An 11106-nucleotide genomic window follows, 5' to 3' on the forward strand; every position below is an offset into this window, starting at 1 on the left:
AGCACACTTCCTTCCTCCTTCCCTTCGTTTTGCTCTACAGGCTGGATTGGCAATCTGAAAGTTGAGGGATAGGGGATGAAGACAATTGTGAAAGCCCTGCACGGCTGCTGCCGCTGGCACGGCACCACTGCTATCCTCTGGGCAATCTGGGATTTCTCAGGATCCACCATGGGATGCAACATCCCCTTGTTTCCCCTTAGAACAGCTATGCTCCTTAGGAGGCAGAGCCACAAACCAAGCAGCTGTCAGTTGGCTGCAAAAAACCCTTGTACTCTGCAGGAGGCCAGAGTGCTCTTGCTCTGACACCTTCTCCCAGCAACACAGCACAGAAATGCTTTGTACAGGTCTTTTGACTGAGCTGTTAAGGACAGAGGCATTCAAATAAGTGAACTAGGAGAGGTTTTGATTCGCTTCATTGGTCAACACAATATGGGTCTCTCTAGCATCTTTGTTATAGCTTTTTAATCGTGCATGTAAAAATGTTTTCTAAAAAAACCCCAAAAGGCACCAAAACAGAATCACAAATTATAATAGTCACAACACATATGTGTATATATTCTGTAGGCATTGAAAGGCCACAAAAACAACTGCTTTCTTCAAGAGCATATCCTGATAAGAAAACTGCAGTCCTCAGCCTGCATCGCTGCCTGATGGCCATCAGGGCTCTGATGAGGCCAGCCAGCTGACCAGGCAAGGCTTTACATTAGACATTAGTCAACGATGATGCCCAGAATGAAGGGGCAAAGACGTGGCATGTAGAAGACTGCTTCCTTGAACTCTCATCCTCTGCCTTCTCTAGCCAGCATCAATTAATCTATTACCTTTTCTCATCTGCTGATTCTTTCAGGACTGTAAGTACTGAAAATCAGATTTATTTTCCTTTGCAAAGTCAAAAGAAAAAACAAACCTCAGGGAATGGCAAGGGATGTTCTTATCTCTTCCTGTAGAGTGGAGGTGCTGAGAAGTGCCAGAGATGCAGCTTGGAGCTTGCCACTGACTGAGCAATGCTGGTCAGGTCAGCATCGCTGGTCAGGTCAGCATCGCTGGTCAGGTCAGCATCTCTGCCCAGGTCCCCCCTCCAGACCTGAGCTATCCACAAACTGGAAGTTTGTCAGCACAGCGATGTGCTCCTGTTGCATGGTAGGACAGCAACTACAAAGAGCTTGTGGTGTTGCTATAAAACAAAGAATAAAGAGTGAATAGGAGTTTTCAAGATGCTTGCAGAAAACTGGAATTTCCCAGGGAAGCTGAGAGGAGGCAGCATTTACCTTCCCTGATTTCTCTGAAAACCCTGCCATAGACATTGCTCAGCTCCTTGCTTCTTTGTTTCAGACCCTAGGTTGAAAGACCTAGATATGGTTTCAATCAAGCCTAGTTTATTCCTCTTTTATTAAAGTGTTTACCGGATAACACATGCTGAAATATCCTATGTCAGGGAAGTTCAGAGGCATCATCTCAGATGCCTACATCTCTCTGCCACCCTGCTGCGAGGCACAGACAGGCTCAGGGAGAGCTCGAGTTTGCTAATGAGTCTCTGTCTCTAGTCTGAGATAAGCACATGATGCAGACACCGGCGTTTCTCACACCCATGCATGTCATTTCCAGTCGGAGTTGTGTTCTTCCCAGGTTCACAGCCCAATAAAGCAAAGCAATCAGTGCAGAAAAGGAAAAGCAAACACAGTGGTGTTTTAGAAGCTGTTTAATATTTTAAGCTGTAAGTGCAGAACGGTTGTGATGATATTTGAAAATATAATGCTGGGATGCATAGTTGAAATGCTGTAATCTTGTCAAGTCCATAGTGTTTTAGCAGAAAGACCTTGTGTGTCGAAGCATGAGGAGACACGGGTTCAGCACCTCATTGACTAGAGCATGAAGTCAGAGGGTAGGGTGAGGAATGGCAGTGGGTGCTAGGGAAAGGAGCAACACAACGGATCTAATGCCCTTGGAAAGGGAAGGAGAGAAACTTCTTTCAGAGATAAAGGGCAGCTTTCCCTCCACCCCCAGCTCCCACTTCGCTCCATGCTGCATAAGAGTGCTGCATTTAAGAAGATGCACAAGTTTCACGGGCCAGAGGTCATCTGCTACTGCTTTGTCCCAAGTCTCTCTGGAATATAGTTTTCCACTGCCATCTGCCATTTGCTGGAATTTTACATCTGTCTTTCTCTAGAAGTAACCCCCTCCCAAGGCATCTGATACAAGGATCGATGAAAACTGTGGACTGGAGTCTTTAGAAGGACCAAACTTGAAAACTTTTCTCCCTCATTTAAAGCCACATCTCTGTCTTTCCTAGTTTTCTCCTGGTTTACTCCTCCTGAAGCAAGCAGGAAGACTTGGTTATAGACTAGATACATCAGAAAATGTTAAATTCTCTATCTATATGTAAAAGCACAGGTTAACCCACAATCATTTTCATGCCAACCTAGTGTGATACTTTTTTCCCTCAGTATTGCACGAGGAGCCTTGGCAGGACACTCCGACTCTTGACGTAGAAACTCCCTTTGCCACTCTAAATGGAGCTATTCCCCTCCAGCCTTTTGGGTCTCCTTCGTAACCCCCCTAACCTTTGCAGGGGCAGCAGGAAGGACATTTGCATGAGAGCCATCTGTGAGGGTAGATACAAATCCCAGACTCCTCTGGGCCTCAGAGACTGCTCCAGCCTCCGAGGTTTCACTTCGCAGTACTACAATCACAGATGGTTTCCCTCTTGGACCTGGGACAAACGTGCTGTCTTCCAGGACATGGCAATGATTTTCCTCAAGTAAGCTTTCTGTTTAAAACACATGAGCTATCTCTGCATTTGGGTCTGTGATAAATGCAACCTTACATGCATATTCTTTTATATACAAGGGAAAATGTAAATGTTTGTAATCATTTGTATGATTGTTTATGATTCATTTGTCTGAAAAGTTCAGCACACTGAGTGCAGGTTTCAATCTATTGCACTCTTAACCTCCACAGCTTGAAGGGAAACCACCAAAGTGTTGACTGTACATCAAGCTTCATAAAAAAACAACACTGCATTGATTTATTGATCGAACTGCTCTGGCTGCGAAGTAATTTATTTAATCTACCATAGTCTGTTTTACACCTATGACAACATTTATAAAGTGACTAAATGGATAAATCGGTCCTTACAAGATACAGTGCCTTAATTCTCCATGTATAAATTTGCTTTGGGCATGCACGTGCATGTAACAGCTTAGGAGGTGGCATAAACCTGGACCAAACTTTCTGTGCAGTGCAGTACACTTTCCCGCAGCAATAAGCAGCACACGCTACGCTGAGCTTAAGCACATCAGGATAGCGTGAGCTAGGAGTTTGCCTGTCTGAAGGGACTACTATCTTGGATGTAACCACATGCTACTGCATAGACAAGCAGCTTGAAGTGGGATCATTAACAATTTTCAGATGCCTAAGACTTGTTAAAATGAAACCAACCTTCACTTCCACCTTATCAGCACTTCTTATTTCATCTGAAAATAGTGCCAGGGGTTGAAAGTCAACATAAACAGTTCAATGCAAAACCCCGCAGAACCATAGTGAAACATCTCCATATACACCTTTGATTATATACCAGGTTTTAATGCCTTTCATGGTCTTCTGCAGTAGATACGGCATATATGGATGTAACAACTATGTCTTCTTTAGGACAACCGGCCTCCTGATACTGGTAATCATGCTCACCCTCGCCTCTTTTGAAAGAGAGTTTTGCATGAGAAAGTATTGTGATATGACTCACCTGATGGTCCCCAGTGTCTTGTTTCTCTCCTGTGCAGCGCGGTCTCACCTTCGCAGCAGACTCATCCTTGCCCCTGCAGGCAGCGCTGGCTGCTCTGCTCCACACACATACCTTGTAGGTAGCTTCCTTGGCATATTTGGCACTTTTTCCAGACCACAAAGTTTATTAAAAAGACAGTGGTTTTTAAAGAGAAGCAACATAGAAATCCATCACAGCAGAACTATTTTAATGATGGTACAGAGGAGTGCAAAAATGGAGAAAGCACAGGTATTTTAAATGCCCCACGACATCTGAGGTTTGCTGGCCTCAGCACTTGGCCAAGCTGAGCGGTCCACTTGGAGTAATTCCCCTCCCATCCCAAAAGTGGGATTTTTATTTAATGTAAGTCTTCTAAATAAACAAACACACGCCCCTCCACACACTGCCCATGTATTATGAATCAAGGCATAATAACAGTCTTGTTCTACCAGGACTTCCTCAAAACCCAGCCCCCCAAACCCATCACACCAGTCCTGTTTCATTTATCACACACCATCTGGCCCAAACTGCAGGCTCGCTTACGCCAGAAGGAGCAAGATACCAGTAACCTGTAAGGAACAGAGCTTTACCTGGCTTCCCCTTCCATAAATCCAGGGTTTTAACTGGTTCACACTGGACTCGCACTGCCATGAGTGAGATCTGATTTTGGTTTTCTGTTTGGACAGATTCAAATTGATTTCACTGCAAGCAAAATTACAGCTGGGAAAGAATCTTTACTAGTTACTGCAGTGCTGAAAAGCCAGCTGGGCTTGCATCGCAAAACCAGCTGCAGACCTGCTGTAGACTGGGAAGCGTAACGTCAAGGGGCACCAAGCGTTTTTCAAGACATCACTCTTACGCTGTGCTGAAAAGCTGCACTAAGCCAACTTTTCAGTATAGAAAAGGAGAGTTCTAACAGGAAAAAAGCATCAAAGGAAGGCCAGGTTCTCACTGCCCTTTGGGCATTCGAAAATCTGACCCTTGAGTTACAAACCGGTCCGGAAACAAATATAAAATAACAAATGCTTAGGCAGGTAATAGTTATACATACATTTATGCATGCATATATGTACACAGGGTGGGGTGTGTGTATATACATGTCTATTTGTTTGTACATTTTTCTGGTATCTATCAGATGGTTTTCTATTAGATCTTTCTATTAGATAGTTTTCTATTACATCTTTCCCATCTGTCAAAGCTGCATCGCCTTGTCTTCTAAAGTACTTGCCTGGCAACTTTTAGACATGTGCTTAACTTTAATTACATGAGTAGTTCCCCGAGTGCTGATGGGAATACTCACGTACGAGGGAAGAAGGTCAAAGTGGAGATTTATTACAGGCTCCGGCTATTTTCCAGGCTGTGTTTGTGAAATAATTGAGGAGGAAGGATTAGAAAGCTGGAAGGAGTCCCAACCCTCTTACTTAGCAGGACAACGACTGTAAATATCCTCCATCACGCTGGTAATGCGACAGCCCCTCTGGAAAGACTGGGATAAATCTGCTGCTGCGGTAAAACGCTTTGTGGCATCGTGCGGTACCTGACAAACGTAAGAGGTGACTGGGCTTGGATGTGTGATCGTGCTGAGTGTGCTAGGCCACCTTCCTCGTGAGTAAAGCTGTCCTGTAATATTCCCAAAGCATCCTTGGGATCTGGTGGCTAAAACAGGAAATGATTTTCTCATCCTCGGGGAATTTTGCCAGTGCTATAAATGACTGGTTGACTTTTTGAATCGGGGCAATGAAAATGTAAAAAGGCAGTCTTGAGCTGAGTTTCAAAATACATTTCAAATATATTTCAAAAACATATTTGAGCATTTTGTTTCATGAGCCCACTTTTCAGTGAACTTGCTCTGATTTTTCTGAGTTCATAACAAAATGGAAAATAACTTGTATTCCTAAGTAAAAGGTATCTCAGTGTAAAAATAGAGGTGATTTTTTTATTTAAAACTCTCTGCAACAGAGAGGTCTTGACAATGTTGAAAGTAATATCAAAGTTATATGGAAATAGGCAACTCATAAACCTTCATTTTTTTATGAGCTGTGTTGGGGTTGTGTGGTTTGGAGATGTTTCTGTTGTTTTTTTCTTTTTCTTTTCAATTAGAGAGCTGAGTCTTGCACAAATATTCCTACTGTACTTTGCTTAGGAGCCTACACTTCATTTTTTTAAGCAGCAATGTAAGTGTTTTATGAGCTTGCTTTTAAAAATGGGTCTCTGAGACACTTAAACACACACAGCTGACACCCTGCGAGGTAACGAATGTGCTTTTCTCTCCCAGACATTGACGGAAAAAGCTCGCAGTGCTTCCAGGCGGTGCCTCAGAGCATTTAACGTGCTTGGCTCTTTCCAGAACCATACCTGAAACGCACATGATCGGAGGGTGCTGCAGAGTTTGCAGGGCTGGGAATTAGCACTTTGCCCCTTTGGGCCTTCTGTACAATATACTATTTGTGAAAGAAACCTTGACTAATTTAAAGTCTGCAGGAATTGCAGTTGCTGACTGGGGGAGAAGAGGAGGAGGAGATAACCGCGACTGTGAGCAGTCACAGTTTTTAAAGATGCTTTAATAAAAGGACATAGACAAAGGCATTTTTTGTTCCAAATGAATAGTAAGAGAGGGGCAGTTCACTGTCCCACCACTGAGCAGAGTGTTTCTCCCAGAGCTTTTCCAACATCAGGCGTGTTTGTATGTTTTTCCCTCGGTCGGCATAACGGCTCCATCCACAGGCATGGGCTAAAATAGGAGAGGCTGGTCTCCGCTGGCAAACAGCTGGCCGCCACAGCAGCCCGCCCCGTAAATGCCCCGTTTGTGCAACCGGCTGCGGCCGGCCGCGCACACAAACGCGGCAGTCAGCGCCGCAGACGGCATCCACCGCTTTTAGCGCTCACGGCGCTGCTCCCAGCCCCGCGCCCTGCCTCCTCGCTCCGCTTTTATCCCCAGCTCTCCCCCGGGTCCCCGACGGCATCAGCCGCGCTCCCTCCCCTCGCCATTTCCCTCGCTCCTCTGCACCGGGCGGCCGCCGCCGCAGCCGTCGCCTCCTCCCCGGCTCCTCCGAGCGCAGCGGCGGCCCTCGGCAGCTCCGGCGGCAGCGACGCCTCCGCCTTGAGGCGCTGCCCGCCTCGCCCGGCCCCTTCCCTCCCTGTCGTCCGCGGGGCGCGGAGCGGCCGGCGGGGCAGGCGCGCGGCGGCGCCGTTCCGCGGCCGCGCGGGGGCCGCCCGAGCGCGGCGTTGCCATAGCGACGGCTCGCGCCGCTCCCTAGATAAGGCGGGCGGGAGCAGCGGGAAGGGCCCGCTCCAGCGCATCCCGGCGCCGAACCGCACCCCACCGCTCCGTAAGTACTTCATCCCCTCCTGCCTGGGGGGCTGCTGCTTTGCTCTCCTATTTTTCCTTTTTTTTTTTTTCCTTCTTTTATTTTTTTTCCTTCTTGTTTTTTTTTTTTTTCCCCTTTAAGCAACCACCACCAGCAAGGCAAGTCACCCGTGGGGACTAGCAGGGGTCCCCGCTCTGCGGGGAGTAGGCTGGGGACGGTCCCATGCGGAGAAAGTTGGGGTGCGACCCCGCTGAGGCTGGAATGCGCGGGATGGGGTGGCAGAAGGAGTGTGCTTTGCAGATACCTGCTTCAAATAACTTTAACTGCTGGGACAATGCAAGTAGGCAGAGTGGGAACTGGTTTTATGGCTTCTTATTCCACTCCAAAGGATTGGCTTAAAGAATTAATTTGTACCTCTGGGAAATAATTAAGGAAGACTTTGTTGGGTTTTTTTTTGTTGTTTTTTTTTTGTTGTTGTTGTTGTTATCTCCAAAGACAAAAAGTTTGTGATCAGAACCTGAGCAAATGCATCTTGCTTTTTCTTTACCCCCCCCCCTCCATTGATCAACGTTTAACTGTTGGAATGTTTTATTTTTTTAACAAGTTTATGGGAGGTAGTGGGAGTCAATCCACAGCCCAACTTGGGTGTTGAACTGGCTCCCAGGAGTGCACTGCCTGCAAGAGGAAACTGCTCCCAGGGATTTCTGTGGGATCTCTGCGTTTGCGCAGTTATTGCTAGCAAAAGGTTTGGGTGATGGGAGACGCCAGGATCAGGCTTTCAAATACCTAAATGTTTCCTAAGGAGTTTTAAATAGACTTTAGAAAAATAAAAATCAGACTAATCTGACAAGAATGCCTGGAGAGAGCAGCCTGGTGCCCAAATAACTGAAGAAGAAACTGTGCAGTAGCGTGAGGCTGCCTCCGGTGCGCAGGAAGACACCACTCCAATAGAGTAGCGTTAAACACACAGCAAAGCTCCTGATGAAAAGTTTGGACTGCAAAGCAGGAACACCCAGACTTTCTACTTTTAGGGCATCTATTTTCTACTCTGACCGCAGCAGACAGATTTCCTTGCTGTATCTACAAGATTTGCCCAGGAAGCAGTCGTGATGGGGTGAGGGTAGGACTGGGGTATGGGTGAAGGTGCAGGTTTGTTGGTCAAGGAGCTGAGGCTGCCAGCTGAGTGCAGGTGGAGGAGCCAAATGCAGCCAGGTGTGGAACCCTTCCCCCTGGCCCCTGAGCTTCTTGCAGGTGAGCTCTGTGTTGGGAGGTTGGGTGCAAGATTACTACATCCAGATGACGGTATCTTATTCCTTCTTTACACATTTGTAAATGACATCGTGCAATTAAGGGGCCTACTCGTGCAACAGGAACCCGCAGAGGACACACGATGGAAGGAAGAACAGGTCTGTCTTTACCCCTCATGTAGGTTTAGGGAGGGAAGAGAAGGGCAGGTAAGGACGCTGGGATCCTGCCTGTCCCTCCTGGCTCATGTGCTCATCGCAACCAGACAGCGAGGGGCAAAGCAAATAAAAACAATTTAACCACCAAAACTTGTCAGGAGACCCTAAGTGTGTGCGCGGCGGGAGGTCAGGAGGCCCACCAGTCCTAAAGGGCAAGCCCTGATGCCTGAGTAGCTCTTTGGGCAGGGGGCAAAGTGCTGCCCTAGGTTCAGGCTGGACCGTCGCTGTTGCAGTCCAACCTTGGCCTCATGTCTGCATGGGGCAGCAGGCTGGAAGATGTTCCCACTTGTTCCCATTTCCAACTGTCAAGTGCATCAGCAAGGCCAGGCCCTGCCTATGGGAACACGGACAAACTCATGTACATGCTGTCCCATCCCAGGGCTCCAGTTGCCTCCGTTTCTGCTCTCAAACTCTCCTTCTCTCAGCTCATAGCAAAAATATGTTCTTGCAAAGTGCTCTGGGTCCAGGAGAAGATAGGTACATAGTGCCATACAGGCTTCTGTGGCAACGTTACTATCAGCCTATCAAAATAAATACTTAATAAATTCAGATTGCCTAACAAGGATGCTCTCAAATGTGCTTTTATTTATGTGGCATCCTTGGTTTTAATGATTATGCATGTCCTGAAAACTACTGCGTGTTTTTTCTTGGGGATTTTGTCAATTGTGGAAACAAAACTTTTTCTTGAACAAAAAAAATCCCCAAAACTAAAAATCAAAAACCCCCACAAAAACCAAAACAAACACAAAAAAGGCCTAAAAAAAGAAAAATCCACATACTTGTGGTCACCGCCACATGGTCTATTGAAGTCCTCAGAAGCACAGTTTGTGGAGATCTTACAAAGGGCCAGTTCACAAATTCTAAGTGGCCAACGTACAAGGGAATGGCGAGCACGTCTAACAAGTCGTGCTCGTAGTGTACAACGGTGAAGACTATTGATGCCGATGCCCACTCAGCCCCTGTAAACTTTGATACGAATTGCAGATCAGAAATTGACCTCTCCATCTTACAGGTAAGAACAATCGCTTACTGACGACTCATTTGAGAACAGCACTGTGCCTTGAGACTGGATACAAATAGACATAGGTACCTAATGTAGCTGCACAGCACCTACAACTATCCAAATCCTGGGAGAAAACAAGAAATGGAGATGTAACTTTCCTCTACCCAAAGCCATTTCTGTGCCTAGCTCAGGATCAAATGAAAAAAAAAAAAAGGCCAGCTCTTTGGTTTTGTTCTCAAGGCTTTAGTTTTCTATCTTACACGATAGGTTTTTCTCATGAGATTTCATTTCAAGTTGATTTAAATGTTGCATGAGCAGATGGCCTCAAAAGATTCAAATCATGTTGGTAGAAATACATGATATTAGCTTTGCTGAATATTCCCTAAGCTCTAGCCTGATTATTTGAAACAAATATCTACATTAAACCCACTGCACATTAAAGTAGTAAACCAAAACTTTTTTCTTTGTCTCTAGGCAAAATATTTTCACCTAATGGAGGCATAGATCTGGTTGCACTGGTGGACTTCTTAATGAAGCCCCACAATTTAAGCAAAGAAAGAATCCTATTATTTGCAGGAATGCGTGTGTGTGTTAGGACTATGTTAATGAGTGGCAGGAGCCGTACATCTCCTTTCTCTGGATAGCTTTATTCAGAGATAGATTTATTTTAATCAAGCATATACAGCAACTGAAATTTATGACGAAAGTTTCAGTGTGCTTCAAGCTACCTAGAAATCCATTGGTACCAAAGGTGATACCTAGAAAGTGAAAAGTTCAGATATTTGTCATCTGAATCGCCATCTCCCATAAGAGCCCTGCTGTTACACGACTGACTCAGCATGAGGGCTAATCCACACGAGACCAAAGTAGCTTTTACTCGTGCTTGCACTTTTCAGTCTCCCTTATCATTCCTTGCTCTTCTCTGTCTGTAAGTGGAGCCAATCCTATTGAATGCCAAACGTTTTTACAAGGAACAAATGCAAAACTGCGTAGGCAAAGGCAGAACCTGTAGGGAAGCATTTAAGGTGTCTCTGTTAGCTCTGTCTTTTCCCGAAAGTAAGAGACTCCAGGTGACTCCTTTAGGCACATATCTCTGCAGGGTGGGGGTACAGCCCAGCGGCATTGTACCAAAGTCTCAGGCTAAATGACTATCGAATCCTAAATCATATGGAAAAATCTATATCCATTTCAGGAAGTGTCTCCTGCTGAGTGTGATTTAGAGCTCCACTGTAACCATTACAGTTGCACACAGGATGAGCGTGGCTCATTATGTCAAGAGATATAACAGAGTGCAATAAAAACCCCAAAATCTTAGTCCATCACGTCAGTAGGAAGCGTTACGTACCGAGGTGACTGGCTGCAGCAGAGAGGGCAAGCCCTGCTAGCATGGAGGCTGCTAGGAAAAAAGTTGCTTCCCGAATTTGTAAAGGCGTATTAACGATTTCATACAGTTCCCCATAGCTGTCCTCCTCCCCACGTGAAACGTGACTGAGGAATCTGTTTCTGCAGTGGTGGGAATTGATTTCAGTGGTTTGGGAAAGCACCATTACGGTGCTCACATACATCACCGCTCCT

This window comes from Tauraco erythrolophus, chromosome 7 (assembly GCF_009769465.1).
Source record: "Tauraco erythrolophus isolate bTauEry1 chromosome 7, bTauEry1.pri, whole genome shotgun sequence".
Lineage (NCBI taxonomy): Eukaryota > Metazoa > Chordata > Aves > Musophagiformes > Musophagidae > Tauraco > Tauraco erythrolophus.